Here is a 26,119-nt window from a genome sequence, read left to right as displayed (position 1 = left end):
TAACCAGGGGTTGGCTTGGCGCCCACAACACCCTCTCTGGCCAGAGTTATCCGCACCAGCCCCTCCGGCTGGGGACTGCAAACAGCGACTCGCGCTGTGTTCTGAAGCAACACCACTAGTTGCCTCTATTCCTCTGACTTCTTTTTTTAACAGTAACAAGCTACATGAAATACAGGAAGCTATTCTAAGTATACAGCTGCAGCGCAGGGAGGAAGGAAATGGTGTAATACAATGGAAGAACCAAATTAACACAGAATGCTAGCAGCCTGCGGACGGTTATAGTTAACTATCTGAATGTTTTCACGAGGTGCATTATCGGAGCCCGCAACAGAGGACAACAGAGGAAGAAATGCCCTTGGCATGCCACCGGAGACAGAGAAGAAAAACAAATATCATTACAAAAAGCTGGCTAAGGGGTACGGCAAAATAGAAATATTAACCATAAATGCATAACCACTGTATGCAGGAAACATATTAAGATAAACACCCCAGTTAACGCCCTTTTTTCGCAAAATTTACACCGAAAACACAGAAGAGCAAACAGCGAGAGCAGGACCACGAAGCAGCAATAGATACTCACGACAGCTCCAAACTCCGTCGCAGGAGGGGCCCTGTCCAATGGGTCAGCTGTCGCCCCAACCGAAACAGGAGCCAGGCTGAAGGAAGCTTTTCGCTGAACGAGACCGCAGTTCTTCCATTCTCCACCAAATGTAGAAGCCTAATTATTCAGCACCCATTCAGGATACAAACGACCGTTAGCCAGCTCTTCTAGATAAACATAATGAATTTATTAGGGATAGAATAGAAAGACATGTACATGGAGGATGCTCTGTACTAGTGTACACTCGAGCAGCCTAATACAAGGAAGTAATACATGATCTTTTATAGTATTAAACCACAAACATAATTCAACGTCTTATTGGTTCTTTGGCTTTGACGTATGATTGACGCATGACTACTTCTCCATTATGGCTGAGGTCGTTTTTCCTATCATACCATATATAGTAACAAAAAGCATAGAAAAGGATTTTACACAAGGTGGCCTACGTGCCTAATATCACATGGTCCATCTTGTGACAGAACTTGAGAACATCACGTACTCAGACTGGTACTTTCCAGAAGGGAGATTGCTTCAGCTAGCATGCAATGACGAGGATCTTTCATGATGTCTGTTCAGAGGGCAAGCCTTGCAACATAATGCGTTCCTAGCAGTAGCGAATTACATTTGTAGGCCTCTTTACTTAATGATAGGCCTGTGCAGAGATTGTCATTGTGTATCACAGGGGCCACTAGGCATAGCATACCTAGGAACTGTAAAATGCGATTCCACAGTGCTTCATAAAGGGAGAACCTTCTACTCTGTGTCTCCAGGAGAGGAAGATAGAACCCGCGCGTCTCAGTCAGATACAGATTACGCTCCAGTACAACATCAGTTCACCTCCAGGAAGGATTCTGGATCTTTTTCTGCTATGGGATCTCTGAGCGCACAGCCTTGCTTTATCTTTGCCAAGCCCGAGAGTTAGGGTGGCTTGTCCTTTCCAGAAGCTGAGCTTCAACTGGGGCACCTGCTACGTTTATATTGGTAAGTGCTTCCTGTTGAGGTTTAGTTTCTGTAAAATGAGCATCGTGACCGAACCAACCGGAGTATTTTCTACGAGTATGTCAGTAGGCGTTACCTAGCATGTTTTATACGCCCCGTTTATATTGTACACTAGGGGTACCTGATGGGCCACGGGGCAAAAACGTCTCCAGCAACCTTGTGTGCCTTTGGCAATGTTATTGTTACTAGTGCGTCTGTGGAGATGTCTGTGCTTCTGCGCATCAACAACGCACCACCGGAATCGGCGGTAAACGCAGTGGGGTCGTTTTGGAAAGCTGTCCATCATCCTGGTAAAAGGCGGGAATTCCTTTACCTACTTCGAGGGTGGACGGGGCGTGGCTCAGCGGGCGGAGCTTACAGGTGCTTCATATAGGGAGAACCTTCTACTCTGTGTCTCCAGGAGAGGAAGATAGAACCCGCGCGTCACAGTCAGATACTGATTACGCTCCAGTACATCATCAGTTCACCTTCAGGAAGGATTCTAGATCTTTTCTGCTATGGGATCTCTGAGCGCAGAGCCTTCCTTCATCTTTGCCCAGCCCAAGAGTTACGGTGGCTTGTCCTTTCCAGAAGCTGAGCTTCAACTGCGGCACCTGCTACATTTATATTTGGAAGTGCTTCCTGTTGAGGTTTAGTTTCTGTAAAATGAGCATCGTGACCGAACCAACCGGAGTATTTTTTACGAGTATGTCAGTAGGCGTTACCTAGCATGTTTTATACGCCCCGTTTATATTGTACACTAGGGGTACCTGATGGGCCACGGGGTAAACGTCTCCAGCAACCTTGTGTGCCTTTGGCAATGTTATTGTTACTAGTGCGTCTGTGGAGATGTCCGTGCTTCTGCGCATCAACAACGCACCACCGGAATCGGCGGTAAAACGCAGTGGGGTCGTTTTGGAAAGCTGTCCATCATCCTGGTAAAAGGCGGGAATTCCTTTACCTACTTCGAGGGTGGACGGGGCGTGGCTCAGCGGGCGGAGCTTACAGGTGCTTCATATAGGGAGAACCTTCTACTCTGTGTCTCCAGGAGAGGAAGATAGAACCCGCGCGTCACAGTCAGATACTGATTACGCTCCAGTACAACATCAGTTCACCTCCAGGAAGGATTCTGGATCTTTTTCTGCTATGGGATCTCTGAGCGCACAGCCTTGCTTTATCTTTGCCAAGCCCGAGAGTTAGGGTGGCTTGTCCTTTCCAGAAGCTGAGCTTCGACTGCGGCACCTGCTACGTTTATATTGGTAAGTGCTTCCTGTTGAGGTTTAGTTTCTGTAAAATGAGCATCGTGACCGAACCAACCGGAGTATTTTCTACGAGTATGTCAGTAAGCGTTACCTAGCATGTTTTATACGCCTCGTTTATATTGTACACTAGGGGTATCTGATGGGCCACGGGGTAAACGTCTCCAGCAACCTTGTGTGCCTTTGGCAATGTGATTGTTACTAGTGCGTCTTTGTGGAGATGTCCTTGTGCTTCTGCGCATCAACAACGCACCACCGGAATCGGCGGTAAACGCAGTGGGGTCGTTTTGGAAAGCTGTCCATCATCCTGGTAAAAGGCGGGAATTCCTTTACCTACTTCGAGGGTGGACGGGGCGTGGCTCAGCGGGCAGAGCTTACAGGTGCTTCATATAGGGAGAACCTTCTACTCTGTGTCTCCAGGAGAGGAAGATAGAAACCGCGCGTCACAGTCAGATACTGATTACGCTCCAGTACATCATCAGTTGACCTCCAGGAAGGATTCTAGATCTTTTCTGCTATGGGATCTCTGAGCGCAGAGCCTTCCTTCATCTTTGCCCAGCCCAAGAGTTACAGTGGCTTGTCCTTTCCAGAAGCTGAGCTTCAACTGCGGCACCTGCTACGTTTATATTTGGAAGTGCTTCTTTTGAGTTTTAGTTTCTGTAAAAATGCGCATCGTCGCCTACCCAACCGAGGTATTTTCTACGAGTATGTCAGTAAGCGTTACCTAGCATGTTTTATACGCCCCGTTTATATTGTACACTAAGGTTACGTGATGGGCCACGGGGTAAACGTCTCCAGCAACCTTGTGTGCCTTTGGCAATGTGATTGTTACTAGTGCGTCTTTGTGGAGATGTCCTCGTGCTTCTGCGCATCAACAACGCACCACCGGAATCGGCGGTAAACGCAGTGGGGTCGTTTTGGGAAAGCTGTCCATCATCCTGGTAAGAGGCGGGAATTCCTTTACCTACTTCGAGGGTGGACGGGGCGTGGCTCAGCGGGCGGATATTACAGGTGCTTTATGAAGGGAGAACCTTCTACTCTGTGTCTCCAGGAGAGGAAGATAGAACCCGCGCGTCACAGTCAGATACTGATTACGCTCCAGTACATCATCAGTTCACCTCCAGGAAGGATTCTAGATCATTTCTGCTATGGGATCTCTGAGCGCACAGCCGTGCTTTATCTTTGCCAAGCCCAAGAGTTAGGGTGGCTTGTCCTTTCCTGAAGCTGAGCTTTAACTGCGGCACCTGCTACGATTATAATTGCAAGTGCTTCCTTTGAGGTTTAGCCTCTGTAAAATGAGCATCGTGGCTTACCCAACCAGAGTATTTTCTACGAGTATGTTAGTAAGCGTAACCTAGCATGTTTTATACGCCCAGTTTATATTGTACACTAAGGGTACGTGATGGGCCACGGGGAAAACGTCTCCAGCAACCTTGTGTTCCTTTGGCAATGTGATTGTTACTAGTGCGTCTTTGTGGAGATGTCCTCGTGCTTCTGAGCATTAGCAACGCACCACCGGAATCGGTGGTAAACGCATTGGGGTCGTTTTGGAAAGCTGTCCATCATCCTGGTAAAAAGGCGGGAATTCCTTTACCTACTTCGAGGGTGGACGGGCGTGGCTCAGCGGGCGGAGCTTACAGGTGCTTTATAAAGGGAGAACCTTCTACTCTGTGTCTCCAGGAGAGGGAGATAGAACCTGCGCGTCAGATACAGACTACGCTCCAGTACATCATCAGTTCACCTCCAGGAAGGATTCTAGATCTTTTTCTGCTATGGGATCTCTGGGCGCACAGCCTTGCTTTAGTTTCCAAAGAAACTATAAATCAATAGAAATATACATATAATCTGAAAAAAATAATTATCCCCATAGGCATATGCAGTTCATAGTTGTTTGAAAAAGGTGGTTATGAAGGAAAGAGCCAACTCTTGAGTAGTTTCCTGAAAACAAGAAAGTTATCTGTGGCTCTTATAGTTGGGGGTAATGAATTCCATAGTTTGGCTGCTTGGACGGAGAAGGATGTACCACCTACAGTCTTTTTCTTGTATGGTGGTGTTCTAAGGCGGGGTGCCAGTCTTGAGCGGAGGGTTCTTTGTTGGATGTATTTGGTAATTTTCTTTCTGATGAAAAGCGGTCCTGTTCCATGTATAGCTTTGTGGGTGATACAAAGCAGCTTGAAAGTGCATCTTCTGGCAACGGGTAGCCAGTGTAGTGCTCTCAAGGCAGGGGAGATGTGGGCTTGCGGCTTTATATGTAGTAGTAGCCTGGCTGCGGAATTCTGGATACGTTGTAGTTTTTTCATAACAGATAGAGATGATCCATGGTAGAGGCTATTGGCATAATCCAGTTTGGATAATACAAGTGAGATAGTAGCTTGCACCTTGTGTGGAAATCCGAGGTGAGGGAAAATGCGTCGTAAAGTCTTTAAGGTGATGAAGCTTGTGCGTGCTAATTTGTCTACTTGGGCATTCATAGTTAGTTTGGAATCCATGGTGATTCCAAGGTTTTTCACTTCCTTGGATAATTGAGGAGGTGGTCCGAGATCGTCAGGCCAGACGCACAGAGGGTCATAATGTTTCCAGTCACCACATGTGAGTATTTCAGTTTTGGAGGTATTTAGTTTGAGATGGCTCCAGGTCATCCACTGATCAACGGCTCTGAGGCAACTGAAGATTTGAGAGTTTTCAATGTTTTTGGGGTCTTCTAATTGAAGTAGTATTTGTGTGTCATCTGCATAGTTGTAGCATGTGAGATGGAAATCATTGATCAGTTCTGGTAAAGATATCATGTAGATGTTAAAAAGCAAAGGTGAGATGATTGACCCTTGGGGGACCCCTGTTTTTGTGAGGTAGGGTTCGGACGAGAAGGGGGGTGAGTGGATGATATTTGCTATTTTTTGGAGATAGGAAGTAATCCAGTCGAGCGCAATCCCTTGTATGCCGGCTTCGTGGAGTCTTTGAGTTAGGGTGTCATGGTCAACTGTATCAAAGGCAGCTGAGAGGTCCAAGAGAAGTAGTGCAGCAACTCCATTTCGGTCAACTGTGTTTTTAAGATCGTCCCAGATTGCCATGAGTGCCGATTCAGTGCTTCTTCCTGGGCGGAATCCAGTTTGGAAGTCTGAAAGTATAGAGTTGTCTTCAATGAATTGTGACATCTGGGCGAATGCTGCTCTTTCTATCAATTTGCCCAGGAAAGGTCCATTTGTGATAGGTCTGTAGTTGTTTGGGTCTTGCGGGTCTAGATTTGTTTTCTTTAATAATGGTCGTATGTATGCCTTTTTCAGGTCTGTAGGAAAAGTTCCTGAAGTTAAAGAGTTGTTGATGATTCTTCTTACAGGTGTGGCAGCGGAAGTAGATAGCAGGATGTTCTTGAAGATCTGTGGTGGGCAAGGGTCAGAAGGGCAACCAGAAGGTCTGCTTGCTTTGACCAAATTCATAAATTCATCCTGGGATATTTGTTTGAAGGACTGTAGAGGTTGGGATGGTTTATTCTTAAAGGGTATTTTTGTAAAGGGGTTGGTGCTGATGGTTTTCTTCTGTTTTAAATAGGAGTCCAGTGTGTCTGCCTTGGTTGTGTAGTGAGTTGCCAATAAACAAACAGAATACACAAAAGACACAAGAGAGACTCCACAAGATGCAAGAAACGCAATCCAGACACCAGCAACACCGAGACACAGCCACACAGTCAAAAAAAGCACAGACTGTAAAGTGAAAGTGAAAGTACACCCACTGTACCATGCCTGTAAACAGAATTTTCTATTATATCACTTCCTGTCCCCTTTGCTGCCCATTTTATGTCATGTGTGTATTTTATGATGCATACGATGTTTGAGTGAATATTTTCAACGCGTAACCTACATGTTCAGCAAAATACCACGCATTACCTGTAAACTTCAATTTCAATGGATATCCACATGCGTGTGGTGCGCAGGTGGAATTAACACTAAGGGCCCATGTATGTTTAGTTAGCGTTTGCATGATTTTTCGACACATTTGAGTCAATATTTTTGACTGTGATTGCATGATTTACAATTATTTAACATGCATGCACCCTGTATCAAGATGAAAATAGGATGGTATGGCCTGCAGTGTGTGGTATAATGGTTGGCCACATGTGGTAGAGCACACAACTGTGTGTTTTGTCTGTGAATGATCTGTAACAACAATATGTGTGTTTCTGAAGGAACGGCATGCAATACATTGGACGTAACGCTCATGTATGAATGTTACAAATGGGGATCTACTTCTGATGGCAATCAGTGATCTACAACAGTGATGATATGTGTTTGTAATATGTGTTGATTCATTTGAAGTGTGTAGTTGTTTGACTTTGGGGACATTACATTTCACACGACAAACAAAACTCAGGGATGATTAAGGATGGCTGATGAGTGCTATGTTGGATATGTTACCACTCATATGTCATTAATTGTTGGTTACGACTTCATGGTGACTTGTGTGTGAACTACCCATATGTCGGCCGTGTGTACATGTTTGGTACTTACAGTGTTCGAGACACTGTGCCTTAATTCCACCCATAAAATGTTAGGTACACGTTAGTTTGACTCATAAGAATTGCCTATGTTACTTAGGATGATGTGGTGGACCTGCTGCCTTGGCTACATGTGTTCACATATTTTCAGACGTGCATTCCACACCAGTGTCCAGTTCAAGTGTGTGGGAATATGTACCCTGTGTCAGGATTGGGCTCCATGGTGTTACGGTTTTGTGCGGGTCTAGTCAGGCGTCTGTTAGGGCCACCCCTTGAGTTCACAGAGTATCTCGCAAGGAAGTAGTGTATCAAAGCAGAAGAGCAGCTAAAGGCATACAAGGGGAAAGGCCAGCTATGATAAGGGTTGGAAACTGCCCTTTTTATAGGGTCATCCCCAATCTTTTTGCCTTCTGCCTCCTATTTTTTCTGACCTGTTGCTGTTGGTTTTTGAACTCTGAGCACCTCACAACTGCTAACCAGAGATAAAGTGCAAATGCTGTCTGTGTAAATTGTATGAAATTGGTTCATCCATGATTGACATATTTGATTTACTGGTAAGTCCTTAGCACAGTGCACTAGAGGTGCCCAGGGCCTTCAAATCAAATGCTGCTAGTGGGCCTGCAGCACTGGTTATGCCACCCACCATAGTATCTCTGTAAACATGGCTCAGACCTGTCACTGCAGTGTCTGTGTGTGCAGTTTTAAACTGCCAATTCGACTTGGCAAGTGTACTCACTTGCCTGCATAAACCTTTCCCTTTTCTTACATGTAAGACATCCCTAAGGTAGGCCCTAGGAAGCCCCATGAGCAGGGTGCAGTGTATGCTTAAGGTAGGACATATACTAAAGTGTTTTATATGTCCTAACAGTGAAATACTGCTAAATTCGGTGTTCACTGTTTTCAAGGCCTATCCCTCTCGTAGGTTAACATGGGGACTACCTTTAAATGTGATTAAAGTGTAGATTGCCGTTGGGAGGGGATAGACATGTGGAGTTTGGGGTCTCTGAGCTCACAATTTAAAAATACATATTTTAGTAAAGTTGATTTTACGATTGTGTGTTTGAAAATGCCACTTTTAGAAAGTGAGCATTTTCATGCTTAAACCATTCTGTGACTATGCCTGTTTGTGGATTCCCTGTCTGGATCAGTTTGACAGTTTCGCTGTTTGCACCTCTCTCTAGACAGTGACACAAAGGGAGCCGGGTGTAGCCTGCATTTCCTGATGAGCCATCTGTGCTAGGAGGGAGGGGAGGAGTGGTCACTTACACCTGAAAGGGCTGTGCCTGCCCTCACACAATGCAGTCTCCAACCTGCTGGTCTGTGTCTGAGGCCTGGTCTGGACAAGGCAGGATTTCACAAACAAGAGAGACTTTCCTTTGAAGTAAGCCTACTTCAACTGGCAAAATGGGTATAAGAAGCTTTGCTGCTTCTGCCTGTGCAAGAGGACAAAGACTGGATTTTGTGTGCCTTCCTGCTTATGAAGAACTCTGCAAGGGCTTAAAATTGAGCTTGCCTCCTGTTGTTGAAGTCTCAGGGACAGCAAAGACTTCTCTCTGCCAGCACCTGGAGCCTCTGCTGAGACTCCTGCCCTGCCAAGTGGTGCCCTATCTAGTTCCTGGGGCCTTGAAAGGAGAAGCTGGCAGGCCAGGTTTGAGAAATTCACACACAGACCCCTGTGCGGGAAAACTCTTGATGCAACCTCCAGAAAAACAACGTGCCGCCGGCTTTGTGGATGAAATTGATGCTCTGCCTGCAGCGTGGCTGGAAGATCGATGCACCCTGCTGGAGAAATGACATGCAGCATCGCTGATGGAGGCTGGTGAGATTGCAACCCACACTGCGCAGTTTTTGGATCACCGTGTGGCAGGATTTCTGATGCAAACATCGCTGGGCATGTAAAAATGATGCAAAGCCTTTCTGGACCTGAGAGTGCTTGTCCGGATTGATGCATTGCTCTCCTGTGGATAGTAGAAATGATGCACACCGACCCGACCAAAGAAGAAACAAAGCACGGTCTTGCTTGTGAGTTTATCGACACAGGCTTCTTTCGATGCACACACACCAGTGTGGGGTTGTTTTTGACGTGACCCAGGTACATTTTCATGCTAACAGCGTTAGCGTTGTGTTTAAAAGAATATGAAGACTCTTTTTACATTTTAATTAATAACTTGACTTGTGTATGTTGGATTTTTGTCGTTTTGGTCTTGTTTTGTTTAGATAAATATTTTCTATTTTTCTAAACCTGTGTTGTGTCATTTTGTAGTGTTTTCATTAAGTTACTGTGTGTGTTAGTATAAATACTTTACACCTAGCACTCTGAAGTTAAGCCTGCCTGCTCGTGCCAAGTTACCATGGAGGGGAGCAGGGGTTAGCTAACAGCATTAGTATTGTGTTTTAAAAAACAAAAACATGGAGACTCTTTTTACATTTTAATTAATAACTTGACTTGTGTATGTTGGATTTTTGTCGTTTTGGTCTTGTTTTGTTTAGATAAATATGTTCTATTTTTCTAAACCTGTGTTGTTTCGTTTTGTAGTGTTTTCATTGTTACTGTGTGTGTTAGTACAAATACTTTACACCTAGCACTCTGAAGTTAAGCCTGCCTGCTTGTGCCAAGCTACCAAGGAAGGGAATGGGGGTTAGCTGAGGGTGATTCTCTTTTACCCTGACTAGAGTGAGGGTCCTTGCTTGGACAGGGGGTAACCTGACTGCCAACCAAAGACCCCATTTCTAACAGTAAGACAGAGAAAACAGAAATGTGAAGGCAGAGCAACCTAAGTGTGAACAAATATGGAACGGGTCAGTAATGGACAAACATGCAGGGCTTATCACTAAGATTGTACACAGGGTAGGGCTTAGGACTTCCCACAGCAACAGGGAACGTCAGTGCCTCTGTGCAGATTAATCTTACAGCTAGTCACCACGCAAGCCCCATAGAAAGGAGGCAGCAGAAGTGATTCTGTGTCTGGACCATTAGGCCACAAACAAGGATTGTACTTACATATACAATACTAGCCCTTGCGGGTCTGGCTGGAGACACAGTGGCAATTCCTGGAATACAGCCATAGCACACTGTCACTGTTAGGCACTAAAAACTACATGCAACATTAGACAAAGGACGGGGCTGGATTTGCCTCCTGGAAACCAGGTGCCAGACCAAATACAAAGGAAAACGCTTAGACAGGTGAGGCCTGATAGAACACTTACCAGACACGATAACCCAAGAGGAAAAAGAAAGCGAGGGAACCAACTAGGAGGCGAAGCCAGGCACAGGGAACAGGCTCAGGTTGACGTAAAGGCTGGAACAGGTCTCGGAAACAGAAAGCAGGCTCTGGCAGAAACAAACATGAACAAGGCTGAGAAACAGGGAGCAGACTCCGACTGGACCAAACAGGAATGGCTAAACAGGGAGCAGGTTCACGCATAATCAGGACTCTAACAGAATCCACCAAGGGGTCTGTAACACAACTGAATCGTACTCCAATGCACGACAAGGAGCTTCAGGGAGTGGCCACTTCTAAGCAGATCCACGCAGCAGCAAGGCCAGGGCAGAGGCACATGTCTGGGCTGCACAAGAAAGGTCAGAGGTGTGAACAGCTTAAGTCTCTCACAAGTCCGGGAGGAGAGAATCCAGTATAAAGGGACGTATGGAAAAGGGAAGCAAACAGGAGTCAGACAGGGACTCTGGGTGAGTGTTAATGATGATTCCCAGGGTAGAGATAGTCCATGTGCTGCACCCCCTAGAGATGGAAGGGCAAAGACTTAACACATGGCAGTGGCAGGAATTATTTCCAGGAATGGACTGTGCAGGGCATGTGTTGTGAACATTGCTTGTCATACCTGGGACACTCATGCTATCCATTTTCAGAAATGCTGCTCCCCCTTGTCACACAAGCACCTTGCAGAGATTGCAAATGTCACGCTGACTAATGTCAAGGGTCTGATATTTCACATACACTGGCTCATATTTGAAGATGTCATAGTTGTGTGTCATGTGCTACAGTAGTTGACCATAAGACACATAGGACAGGATTAGGCACGCTACCCTTCATTCGTCATAGAGTATAGCAGGACATTATTCCCACTAAAACTCCCTATATTCATTTTTAATCTTGGCCTGAACCTTGTTTCTGATTCATTAAAGTGATGGTTTAGGTTCAGAGCTAATTTTATCTCACTCTTACTCTCCTTCACTTACTCACCCTTTTCTGCTTTTTCAGTCAGTTCTCGTTTCAGACCTCCATTTGGCGATTGGCCTACGGTTAAGTACCACCCTGATTCCTGGGTGGTCCACCAGACATTGCAGCACCGGTCTGACGATGAGATAGCCCAATGATGAAACCTGTCACCCTATTGGGTGCTTGAGGGCTCTCCTGAAATCAATCATAACTTCGCCCTTATCTTCCTATTTAATTAATAAGTTCCTTGTCTCTTTGGAACAGTGCACCTTTTCTATATAACATGTGCTACAGTAGACCATGTTGGCAACCTGGTTGTGTGTCTTATGCTGTGGTCCATTGGTTTTGTCCTTCAGATGTGACATTCAAAGATGAATATTTTTATATGTGTGTGATTTTTGCTGTACAATCATACGCATCATATGTGATGTTGCATCAGAAGTAGTCAGATTTGTCTTTGTAACATACTCCCTGAGGTAATACTCACATTCCTAGAGAACATGTGAAGGAGAAAGAAGAAACCACAGCAGGATTGTGTTATCAAGTAAGGTGTGTAGTTACATATCCTAACAAGGGGTACAGGGTGACTATTGGTTGAAAACTTTTTGAGCAATTTTCTGCCTGCGGCGCATTCCTACAGCTGTGTTTTGATGTTCCCCCTCATTTTCCCTGGCACCATCCTCCTCCTCCTCAGGCAGTTCTTGCTTGGGCTCATATAGGGGGATGTTCCTCCTCACACAAATGTTGTGCAAGATAGCATGTGTAAGTATGATTTTGCAAACAATGTGTGGGGCATATAGGAGGCTGCCTCCTGTGATGTCCAGGCACCTGAATCTGGACTTCAGGATGCCAACGGTCCTTTCTACAATGGTGCATGTCCTCCAATATGCCTCAATAGAAGCACACTCTGCTGCTGTGCTTGGGTTGGGGAATGGAGTCATGAGCCATGGCTGTATCCCATAACTCTGATCCACTGCAAAAGATGATAGGAGTGAGTATTTTGTTAGTGCTTGCAACAGGAATGTCATGTAGCATGGCAGTTGATATCTTGCGCGTCTGTGACTCATATGTGTTTGTGATATTGTGTGAGATCCTGGGCTTCAGTGAGTTTTTTTCTGCAGTGGGTTGTTTGACTTGACAAATTATGTTTGGGTCATTGACCTGGGATCTATGATTTTGTTTCCAGACTGCTGATCTGTGTGTATGTACCATGAGTTGTGTAATGTCCTACATGTTTTAGTGTGCTTTCACAGGAGGGGACATGATACTTCCACACACACAATAGATTCCAATGTGGTGGTAACATGGTTGCACTACATGGCCTTGACATCCAATCCAATTAGATATATGTCATTGCAGATGAAATGTTACAGTGAGGCCCTTTGATTTGGCTTGGTGACAATGCACAAAACATCGCCAAAAGTTGGCAGCACTGAGGTGTTCAGTATTGACAATGCACAATTGTCCCATGTGTGACTTGGTTTTAGTCAAACCTTTGCTGTTCCCTCTGCCAGTGGCTCATGTTCAACCATGCACCTACACTACCAAACTTGCTCGAGGTAACCTGGCTAGCTGCCTCGTGGAGGTGGATGTATCTGTGCAGGAAGGGCCATCTCCCTGTACATATGTTATTTTGATGGACAATTGGCTCTTTCAGTGTGTGCAGCAGTGTGCAGTTTGCATTAAGGGCACATCAATATGTGTTCATAGCACAGTCCAGTTCCTTATTGTTAACTGGCAAAGGCACCCCAGGAGTGATGTATGTTGCTGGGACTGCCTCAGTATTTCTGTGTCACCTACATGTGAGTCAGCTTCATCATGCTATGTGTCTCATGGTGTTAGACCTGCAGCAACACACATTGCACACCCCTTCCACGCTACATATTGCTTGGGAGGATGTCGGATTGACTATATGGCTTAATGTAATTGTAAATGGTTCATCTTCCAAGTTGTACTTTTAGTGCAGCCAATGTCATTGTCACTATGGGCTTTGACATTGGTCTCTTGTAGCTCTAGATTCGCAGCTAATGTTTGTGGCAGCCATCATTTGTCCATAGGTATGTATCCCATTGTGTCAGGCTGTACAACATAACTACCTGTATCACAACTCAGTGTCTTCCTGCCCACGTGTCAATGTAGTGGTGTATGTTTTGTGTGTCCTACAGGGTTGCTGTGCTATGTGTATATTGCTAGGTCTATGGACTTACCGACAAGAAGGCTATTGCCATATTGTCCATTTTGGAAGTGCTGATTGATGTGCTGTGCCGGAATATCATCATTCCACCAGAGACCAAGCTGCTAGCTGTCCTCCACATGTTGGCAAGTGTCTCTTTTCAAACCACTGGTGTCCTGGTTGCCAGGATCTCACAGCCCTCTTTCTCTGCCTTCCTACCCGACGTATTGGATGCCATCATCTCCCTCATACCCGCCCCATCAGGTTCCCCAACACACAGCAGAAGCAGCAGTAGACCAAATCAACGGCTTCCCACACGTGCTTGGTGCCATTGATTGTACACATGTACGGATTGTGCCACCTGCTGCAACCGAGCATCTATACTGCAACAGGAAGCACACACACTCCATCAATGTGCAGGGAATTGCCAATCACCGGGTTTGATCACCAACATCGTGGCAAAGTATCCTGGGACTGTACATGATTCATTCATCTTCCGCCACTGCACTATCGATCAACACTTCCAGGATGGACTACATGGCAATGGCCTACTTGCTGGTAAGTACAGAAACCCAGTTATATACACACAGCACAGCAACCCTGTAGGACACACAACACATACACCACTACATTGACACGTGGCCAGGAAGACACAGGTTGTGACACTGCTAGTCATGTTTGATATCCTGACCCAATGGGATACACACCTATGGACAAATGACAGATGCAAATAACAACAGATGCCAGTCCACAGACACAAGGGAACAATTTAAAACCACACAGTGACAATGACATGCCCTTAACTACCAGTACAACTTGGAAGATGAATCTTACAATATCACATCAATAACACTCAATCACACACCCTTCCAAACAATATGTACAGTGTAAGGGGTATGCAATGTGTTTCACTGCAGGTCTAACACCAAACACACATAGCATGATGATGATGACTCCAATGAATGGGACTTGGAATCATTGAGGCTGTACCAACTTCTCACATCACTCCTGGTCTGGCATTGCCCCCTACAAATAAGCAAGTGGACTGTGCTAAGAACACATATTGATGTGACAATAATGCAAAGTGCACATTCCTCCACATACGGATTGAGACAATTACACATATACACAACAGATGTACAGGCATGTGGACCTTCTGACACTTAAACCTTCAACCCCACAACCAAGTTAGCCAGCTTAACTGCACCAGGTTCAGTAGTGTAGGTACACGTTTGAACATGAGTCAATTGGGTGAGGGCAGATAAATAGGTCTGCATAGAACTTGTCACACATGGGATATTTGTGCATTGTCAATTGTCAACACGGCAGTGCTGCCTACTTATGAAGATGTGTTGTACATTGTCAACTAGGGCCTCACTGATGTTTAACAAATTCTATTGCATATGTTAAATTGGATGGGATGTCCAGGCCATATAGATGCAACCGTGTTACCACCACTGTGGAATTGATTCTGTGTATGGAAGTATCATGTCACCCCCAGTTAAGACACATGGACACCTCTTTCACATGACATAATGCATGGGAGTACACAATGCACTGCAAGTCTACAAAAATACAGCTGACATCCGGTCAATCAGCCAAACACCAGTTCAGATAATGAAACATCCCAATGCTGATGGTACATCCTAAAAGCCTAGGATTCCACATAATAACACAAACACAGATGAGTTACAGACAACACAAGAGAACAACTGCCATGCAAAGTGATAGTCATGATGCAAGCTCCATCAACATGTTTCACTCATTTTCTCTTTCAGCTGATCAGGGGTATGAGATCCAGCCATGGATCATGACCCCATTTGCAAAACCAAGCACAGCATCAGAGCGTTCCTATAATGAGGCACATCGAAGGACACGCAGCATAGTGGAGAGGACCTTTGGCATCCTGAAGTCAAGATTCAGGTGCCTCGATATCACCGGAGGCAGCCTCCTATACTCACCAGAAATGGTGTGCAAGATCATTTTGACCTGTGCCATCCTGCACAACATTTGTGTAAGGAGGAAAATTCCCCTCTATGAACCAGACCCACAAATGCCTGAAGAGGAGGAAGAGGAGGATGTTGAGGGGGACCATCCAAACACTGCTGCAGTATTGCGTCCGAGACAACACATTGTACAAAACTTCTTTTAACTCTACTCACCACACCATCACCACTGTCTTACCATATGTCATTAAACACCTAATTTAATCACTAAATTCTGGGTAATTATTTATGCATCACATAATCCCTAGGAATCATAATCAGAGTTTAGTCTTATGGAGCATTGCAGATATACAGATTAGGATATTGAAAAAGGCACATCACATTTGATGGCTATGAATGTACACGCAACTTCACACACAGTGTAAATGATATATATCCTGTCCATTTCACATTTGAAGGTCAATATCAGAGGACCACAGCTATGGCACACATCCATGTTGGCAACATGTTTCATTGCAGCATATGGCACACAACTAAGACACCATCAATCATAAGGTAAAAAACTCCTTCATACATGAGGCAGTGGATGTGCTATTGCATTGGTAACAGGAATGTATGACCAGACCCTTTACAGCAGTAAGTGTGTGACATCAGCTATCTTTGCAAGGAGTATGTGTGACAAGAAGTCCATGTAAGCTGCAAATGGATAGCATGAATGCCCCAGGTATGACAAGCATTGCTCACAAGACATGCCCTGCGCATGTTATTACAGGTTATACGTCCTGCCACTGCCATGTTTTCAGTCTCTCCCCACCCTTCTCTAGGGGGCCCTGTAAATGGACTATTTGTACCCTGATAATCCTTCATCTACACACACCCAGACTCACATTCTGACTCCAGTGTGCTTCCCTCTTTAGTATGGCATGCCATAGGCATAGTTCATCTGTCTGCATGGAATTCAGGTCAGATAATGCACTGCCTGTGCCTGGTAGTCTGTAGGACCTGTAATCACCTGTCCATTGCTTCCCATGTGAAAGGTACTGTTGGCCCTTTGAACTTGATTCTTACCTACAGGACTTGTGAGAGACTGAAGGTGCACACACCTATGAGCACTTCCATGAAGACCAGCCATTTGAACCTCCACTGCCCTTGCTGCTGCCTGGAATGGCTTAGAAGCTGCCATTTTATGTATATCCTTGTTGTGCATTGCCGTATAAATCACTTATGTAACACAGGCTTTGGGTGATTGTGTAATGTTGCAGCCCACAGCACAAATACAGTTTTCATTTTCCACAGTGTTGTTCCAGTTTTTTCCAGTCACAGTCTGCTCACTGTGTATTTGTCTTGTTCATGTTAGTTCCTGACAGAGCCTCCATCCTGTTAGCCTGATAGGTTCCTGTCTTTGTGTTACCAAAAAGGTTCCCTATGGCAACATTTGTCTCATAGTTGCTTTCCATGCCCTCACTTTCCTCCTGGGGTATTGTGTCTGGTAGATCTACTATGACTCCTCAAATAGATTGTATAGCGTAATCAGTTTACTTATCGTATCATGGTGTAGGACATGTCTTCAAATAGCCTAATCCCGGCCCTATCCTGTGTCTGGGTTTCATGTATGCGTGAGTGACAAACATTGACAGTGTACCATGGCTGTATACATGGATTGGGTATGGTGCCTCCAGCACAACAAACGTTTGCTAATGTGCATGAAAGGACAAAACATGTTTGTGCCCTGACGGTCCACATACAGATTCACATTGGCTGCAGCCCAATGATGGTGCTTGCGTGGTGACTAGCTGTGAGATTAAGCAGCACAGAGGCACTGATGTTCCCGGTTACAGTGGGAATTTTAGAGGCCACCCTGTGTACAAATGTTGTGATTAAACCTGCCGGTTTTAAATTACTGATCCATTTTTTTTGTAAGCACACCAAGGTTGCCCTGTTGTCAGTCTTATAAAACTTCTGCAGTGCCATAGCTGGACTATCCCCATGTGTGTTGTCGATTCCTCTTTGGCTTTCGTTCAGTTCTGCTTTGAAGGATACTCTGTTAATGCAGGGAATGGCTCCACAGACTCATGACTAGACCTCACGTAACTGTGACAACAGTGGGCCCAATAATGACCCTGGGTACACATGGCCACACACTTGAACTGGACACCTTTGTGCAATTAACCACTGGAAATATGTCAACACATGCTGCTAGTCCTCCACTGCCACAAGAGAAACATAGGTCATTTATATGACTCAAACTGTGGAGTGACATTACATTTTTGGATTGGTTTTGGGACTCTCTGTTTTCAAATGCCTGACTCATGGGTAGTATACAAACAAGTGACCAGGATGTGGTATCCAGCATTCCAGTACATGTGATGGCTTACTCTTGTAACATTGCCATTATCAACCATCTTCTATCTATCCTGTGCATAGTTTGTCATGGGACATGCTTGTGTCCCAAAAGTCAGGGCAGTTCACACAGCATTAGTTGCTACGTTATGACAAACACATTTCCTGACTCATTTCCACACTGAATAGCATCTGATGGTTATCCACATTTACAAAACATGCATACAAGCACATTTATGAAAACACGTCTTGTGATATTCACACAGAGGCCCAACTAAAATTGAAATAGCCAATTCACAGACATTGACACACAGGCAATGAGTTAATGTATTAAGTTGCGTAGCCTTGCTATCCTCTATTGACACACAACCTGCTCAAACTGGGTAATACTAATTTGTATTCCAAACGTTTTGGTACCTTTTGCGGCAAAGAAGAGTGCTCATCCGGTACAACAACTGGAGTATCATGGTCCACAGTAGTGTGATCTGCCACATGTGCCCAAACACTGGAATGCACAATGCAGGTGCAAACAGCCTATCTCCGTACTGTTACAGCTGTCATGTACTATAAAAATGTGAGAAATGACCCAAACCCAGTAAAATACATACATTTTGATGCAAACGCGTCAAAAAAGACAAAAATGCTTAAAAAATCACCGCATATGCGTAGAAAAATGACGCTCACATCCATGATACATCTATTGGCCCCGAGCAGTTATTCCTACACTGTACCCCATGAAATTGGTTAGCAATGCTAAATATTTTGAACTATGGATCCAGGGTAATTTTTAAGCATGTGCGTAAAAAAAATGGACACACAGGCTGTAATCATCATAATATTTTGACGCATCATAATAAAAACGCACCGCATTTGAGGCAGGAAGTGATGTAATAGGATATCCTGTTTACAGAATTGGTACAGTGGGTGTACTTTCACTTTGCAGTCTGTGATTTTTCTAGACTGTCTGGCTGTGCTTAGAGTTTTGTCAGTCCCAATTGCGCTTTTGTCTCCTGTGTGCCATCCTATTTGTCATCTGATTTACTTGTAATTGTCTCAGTTGTTCATTGTAAGTGTTTATTTGTCATATTTGGTGTCTAATTTTGTCTTGGACTGTTGGGAGTCTGTTGTGGGTATTGTTAGTTTGAGGATAGTTGGGATGTTTTAGGGTTACTTTTCTTTCATTTTTCCCCTCCTTTCCCTTTATTATCCTCTGTACCCATTATTTTTTCCTATTATTTCTGTCATGTTTGGTAGGCCACGTCTGTGGAGAATGGGTGAGGAGGAGCTGGGGGTATTCATTTGGCTGGTGTGCCACTTCCTTCCCTTGATGATAGAAGCTGGTGGCAGGGTGATACAGGGGTATCACACAGAAGCGAGGAGGCTCCGGTGGTCAAAGGTGTTGTACCATCTGCATCACGTCTTCAACAGACTGCGCAATGACCACCAACTGAAGCTCCGCTGGGCTGACCTTGTTGCCAGAGAGCAAGACCTGCTGGACCACCTGGGTATTGTGATTGATGGCCCTGTTGGTGAGTACAATTCAGAGTAATGTGCACATTTAAGTGCTCTATAGTGACAGTAGCAGATTTGTTGATATGCTGCAGGCAATATTTTTGGACATGTGGAATGCAAGTTAAACACACAGCAGCCCTGAGTTATACAATAATTGATACACATTACCTCATTTGTTGACGCAACAGCTGCACTAACTTACAAAACACAAATGGATCTTGTAAATTAGTGCTGCCTTCATGTCAATAGATAATGCTAATGCGGCTCAAACATATGTTTTATCCACGGTCTGTGAGTGTAGCAGGAAAGAAATGTTTTTCACAAGCTAATTGAAAGACTTGAGGTGTTCCCCAATTATTTTGAATACATGTCTGAACTGTATTCTGGCCCATACGTACCAATTTCTTTCTAACCTCCGGTAATATCTTATGCTGATAGTTTGACTTGGTTGTGCCGCAATTAAATTAGGAGTGGATGCCAAAGTAATGCACACAGCTTCATATCTAAATGTTTGGTGCTACTTTCCATAGCTGTAGCATATAACATGAAACAAGTGATACAAATTGAGGGATAACAATATCCCAGGCCCTTTGTTCATTGTACCTGTGTGTTTCAATTTGGTCTTGGGCACAATAGCTGGAACAGAGCTAATGCATTTCCCATCTGTGTTACTCTATAGCAATGCCCTTCTCATGAGTTATGGGGTCATCACAGGATATCTGACGTTGGGGAATGCATGGCCACAATGTTTTACCTGCATGATGGTGTGCAAGGGACCCCTGACCAATTCCCTCATACATATAAAGTTTCCTAATATTTTGCTAGTTTACGTTTGGTACACCCCTGCTGATCTAGTGCAGCATATGTACAATAACAACTAACTTTCCAGTATGGAGACTATCACAGACATGGGTGTATGCTAAGATCAGAATGGCAGCATTCCTGTGACTGCTGCCAATCTGTAGGTACATACAAATTGAAACCTACATCATCATGATTGACACAGTAGTACATTTGCTAAACCATGTTTCAATAATGTGACAGTGTCAGTTTGCTGTATACCCGCTGATCTCCCAACCTGGCAAATGTAAGATGATGAATGTGGCTCACTGTGATTTCCAAAACCCATTATAGGTACACAGGGGAGTGAGTGACATATTTCAGGTGCAATGACACCTGTGCCCATGCATTCTGTCATGGATGACCACAATGTACACTGTCAGCATATATTTCATAGTTGTATTAAAATATAAAAAATGGCCAATCCATGTTTTGCCTCAAATTGTCACCAAGTAACGGACAGGATCCCTGCCATTATGGTGTCATAGGTGGCTCAGGTTACACTGTTAATGTAGCATATGTAACCTACACACAACACAGGCCCTACATGTAAGGGGCCATAGAAAGCATAATAAATCATGACCTTCAATCAACCCACATGAGCATCACACAGTAACTGATAGTCCCTTGATGCACAAGCCACAATACCTGAGTGACTGTTATTGCAGTGCTCCAGGAATGTAGCCTTGCATGTCTCTCATTACTACAAATGATGAAAGAAGTACACTCCATAAATGAGTCTGCAACCAATTGATGGATCATGTTTGTCACCACATGATAGTTAGGGCCACTGCATGTGTGCAGATGTGTGTGTATCACTCACTAGAGTGACAGGGTCTATACATGTTTGCAGTGCTATGTATGTTGGAGTATCATCATGCCTTAGAGGCTGGACTTTCAGATATAATGTCACACACAGTAATTTTACTTGAAAGTGTTGTACAGTGCACAGACGTTGAAGACATTTCACCCTTCCATGCTTTACAGGTGGGCCTGCCCCTTACACAATTGGCAAAGTAGCTCGATTTGTAGACCCAGACATATCCAGTAAGTGTTGATATTTCTGTTCTGTGTTGTGTTTGCAGCTGTTGTGTGATTGACTCCTGTGTGTTGGACACATAGCAAGGTATGATGTGCTGGCACATGATCTGATATGTAACTTGACTGGAGTTTCACATTTTTTTCCATATTTGAGTTGGACAATCAGTAGTGTATAGTCATATTTTGGGATTGTAGTGCAGCCCTGTAGGCATGACCATATGAATAGGGTGACATTTGTAGTTACATTTCTTGTAAAGAAAATTCAGCAGAGGGACATTTTCATGATTTAGTCAGCAAGTCAGACCCTGAATCTCTCAGAATAGGGATGCCAAAGTCTTACCCACAGATTTGAGCCTCTCTGTTCACTAATGAACATGTTCAACTGTATGTTTGACTTCCTAGCAGCATCTAGCTCCACATGTTGTGCTACGTGTATGTGGCACTTGAGTACAATGTCATAGGTGTGCATGCAGCTCATGCCCAGATGTGTGCTTGCATCTATCTGCTTGTTGTAGGACAGGTATTGGTGGTATCAAATGATGTTGACAGTTGTCTGCAATTACAAACATGAATGTGGATGGGACTGTCCAATGTTTGTGTCTATCCTAGTTGGACACCCTCCTTACCTGTGGTGGACTGACTAAACCCATGTGCAGCTGTCCAAAGCTTCCAGGGTGTCCTTGATGTTTGAAAGTATGGGTTGCTTGTCCATCCCCCCTGAGAAACAGGCTTAGGGTTATGAAACGTGTACCTAGGTGTGATGATCCAGGTGTAGTACACAGACATGTAAATCTGTAAATCACTTGTCCAAACCTAGGATACCCACTCTTGATTAGCAACTGCATACCATCCTGGCAATTCCATTTACAAATTACAGATCTTGTGGCCCTTGATTGTCATCCAGAAGATAGTCATTAGTTGGCCTGTCACGTGTGGAGGACTTGCAGCATTTGTTCCATGACTAACGGCTGAACAATGATACTTAGATCATTTGAGTTGGTACACATCTTTTAGAGCATTGCTGTGCTGTTAGATAGGACATGTGTGGGCTGCGTTGGCATGTACTTCCTCAGGGAGAATCTGTGATCTGTATGGTGATATGCCCTGTTTCAGCTACATTAGATGTATTGTCTGATTCTCATCAGTAGCTGTATCACACAATGATGTACCTAATGTTTGGCTTTATCTTTTTTAACAGCAGGCATTATGGATACCAGCCAGATCCGTGAATTTTAGCGAAGGGCTATGCGTTACCGCCACATTCTGGATGTGGAGTCTGGGTTCCGCCACATGGCACAGCGTTATCGCCATGATAGAGCCTCAGGGGTGTGGAGGGCATTTGCCCAAGGGGGCCCTATTGTGTCCACAACAGCCGCCACCACCAGCACCACCACTACAACCCAGGTGGCACCAAGGATGCCAGCCACCACTGCAGGACCATCAACTTCCTGAGCAAAAGGACCACTGACAGCAGCACCTGCACCTCCCCCTCCAAGCATGACACCACCAACTGGACAACCCTCAGCAACTTGCACTCAGACCACCCCTGCTGCAGCCATTGACACTGGTGATTTTCGTGCTATGCTACATGACATGCAACGGATGTTGTGCAGACTGGACAGGCTGCAGCAGGAGGTGTCGCAAATAAACAAGAGGGTGCATGCCATTAAGAAGACCCTGCTGAGGATGAACTTGTGAATATGATACCCTCACCCATGATTCCCTCCCCTCCCTCCTCTTTCCTGGTTCTTTTAATTAGTGGGTTTAGGGGGCTTAGTGTTAGGTTAGAATAGGCTGTTAGTTTAGTTAGTAGTACTGGGTTGGGGGGTGGAGGGTATGATATTTGTAAATGTTATTTTTATGTGTGGGTGGGTTGGTAGGGGAATGATGTTGGGGTTTTGTTGTATTAAATAAAAAAGCAAATAAAAACAAATATTTAAAAAAATACAAACAAATATATATTTGTTTAGTATAGCATAGTATGTGTTTAGGTTAGTATATGTTGCCCTCCATGTGTCCCGTCATATAGGAGGGATGGCGGGGTTGATGTTTTGAGTGTTTAGTTAAATGTGATAAGTAAGTTTAGGTTAGGGTAGTTAGGGCCAGTTGTGGGTAATGTGTAGTTAGGATACGTTAGGTTAGTAAAGGTGTTTCCCCTAGTTTTAGTATCCTTTTTTACTGTTAAATAAATATTTAGGTACTCCTTTACAGTATGTGTCATATGCTTGAGGATCAAGGCCTTGGCATGGGCGAACAGTGTCAATTTAGTATTTGGCTTTGTGTTCCATCCTGCATCCAAATTCCAATTGAGCTGTCACATTGGCAGCTACACGAAAGCTACTTCTCTATGCATCTGCCATCCATTGCACCCACCAATCAAGGTTAATATGGATCCCAATGTGTTGTTAAGTTTGGATGTATGTTTTCAATCTGACATACTTTGAGACCAGATTTGGTATTGAGGACACTGTGTTATGTCTGCCTGCAGCCTGATGTTCATGTGAACCCTGATAAGGTGAGTGGTGGTATAATCTCATGTAGTATAGTATACATAACTCACACCTATCATTTGTTAAATTGTACAGCTGAGTTACTTATTTGTACGTACACTCATACACATCCATTCCTGCTGTATGGTGTGTGTGAGGAAAAATCTGAGTCAAATGTCACACACGTGAAGATTGTCCGGAAGGAAAATTAGAAGACAATATTTTTCTGCTTAGACATCCTTTGAAGAAGGATCCTGTCCAACACATCATTATATTGTATAGTTTCTATTTACGTCAGAATTAACCCTTAGGAAGGGCAGATGATGGTACAATCCAGACCACAGTGCATAGTTATCAGCCCACATTCTTTCAGGGCAGTTATTTTGACATTCTATGGGCATTGACATGAGGCAAACATCACTAATCTACCTCACGTTTAATGTGTCACATTACACAGAGACAAAGTGGTTGTGTAAGTGCTATTTATTTTAAAGTGCTGTAGTGCAATATTTACATAGTCCAGGATTGTGAGTCCATTAGTGTGACACCTTCCATTGTGATTCTACACAAGTGCAAAAGGACATGTCATTGGACATGCTGGGGTGAAGTGTCATACAGTGCAGAGGAACATGAATTGCCAATGAGGTAGTGAGAGACAATCACAGGGCATAGTGACAAGGTAAACAGTGAGCTGGAGAACAGTGCTTTGTGAGCAGCTGTTGAAGACTGGCATGTTACAAAGCACAGGATCTTGGTTATAAGTGGCCATGTGGCAGGGACTAGTGCTACCGGGTACTCTTACGGGTGAAGGTGATCTGTTTCATGTCTTCATCTTCTGATGTGTGTGTCGTCTCCTCTGCCTATGGTGTTGGTGGGTGTGAAGGGGCCACACACACTTTAGTGTTTGAAGACGTGGAGTCAGCAATCCCGGTAGCTGCCAACTGTGGGGCTATTAAGAGCAGTACTGCAGCAAGGAGGAGCTGCTGGTTCTTAAGGATAGCAGCTACATCACTGTGGTAGGCAGCCAGGTCAGCCCTGAGGGGGTCAATAATGCATTTGTGCACGCGTTGAAAGGTTTGTTGTTGGAGGTGTTGTGTCAACTCTCTTACTGCTGTGCTGATTTCCTTCACACTTTGTTGAAGTTCTTGCAAGATTGATGTTCGCCCTTGCATGGCTGCTGCCTGTTCTGCAGTTGACATCATGCATGAATGCAACCCCTCTAGGCTGGCTGCCATATTTTGCATCCCCACCCGCTCCAGCTTTACTCCAACTACAGCCCTCTCAAAGCTGGTGCCAGTGTCGTCAGAGTCCTGAGCTGGTTTAGAGCTGGCAGGTCATACAATTGGTGTGGTGGGTGGGTCCTCTGTGATGGCTGCTGTATCTGTGCTCCTCCTTGCAACTGAAGGTGGGGTCTGGAGGGATCCAAGGACATCTTGGAGGGTCTGCTGGCTGATGTTTTTCAGCTCATCATCCATGTCATCAGGGAAGTCCAGGACAGGCATATCCCCAGGAGAGCCATCGTCCTCTGCAATAAGATATAGTACAATTAGTGTGTCTGTGTTGTGGCATTTGTAATGTGACATGCCTAACTTCCTATTAGTTGTACATTGTGATATTGGTTCCTTTTCATTGTTCCTGTCTTTAATATTAGCATTCTCCCAGGTGTATGCCCCACCTGCATGTCACATGTAGTGTGGGTAGTTTGGGGAAATGTCAGCATCATATTCTCTAGGTGTAGGATCTGCCCAAATTGTATGTTGCCACCTTCTTGTCCTGCTTAACCTTCCGTCTACTTCCATTCTCATGTTGTGGCCTTGCACTGGCTGTTGGTGTTCTGATGGCACTTACACCACACTTAACAATGTGGAACTGCCCCAGTCTCTGATATCTCACATCCAGCTATATGTTGCTGAGACCTAGCATATACTATGTATAGCACTGGCATGGCATGCTACAAATGTCAGTGTTGGTAGTGTGTAATGTTGATGATAGGGAATGCTGCATTGGATTGCACTGTTGGTCATAGAAGTGTTCCATTTCCTCTTCTGACTTTGCAGGTGTATTTCACTAGCCAGTTACATATGTCCTCCCCCTCAATGCTGTTGTCTGAGCATCCACAGGGTGGATCCGGACATATGCAGCATTGGTATGACATTACTGCTATGTACCTCATAATGTTTATGGCAATGGCTGATGTTTGTAGCGGCTATGGACATTCACATTTGACTGGTTAAGCACATTTTTATTGATTACAGGGGATTGATAACGTTGTC

The sequence above is a fragment of the Pleurodeles waltl genome, chromosome 1_2 (genome assembly GCF_031143425.1).
Source record: "Pleurodeles waltl isolate 20211129_DDA chromosome 1_2, aPleWal1.hap1.20221129, whole genome shotgun sequence".
Lineage (NCBI taxonomy): Eukaryota > Metazoa > Chordata > Amphibia > Caudata > Salamandridae > Pleurodeles > Pleurodeles waltl.
This window is presented reverse-complemented; position numbering follows the sequence as displayed.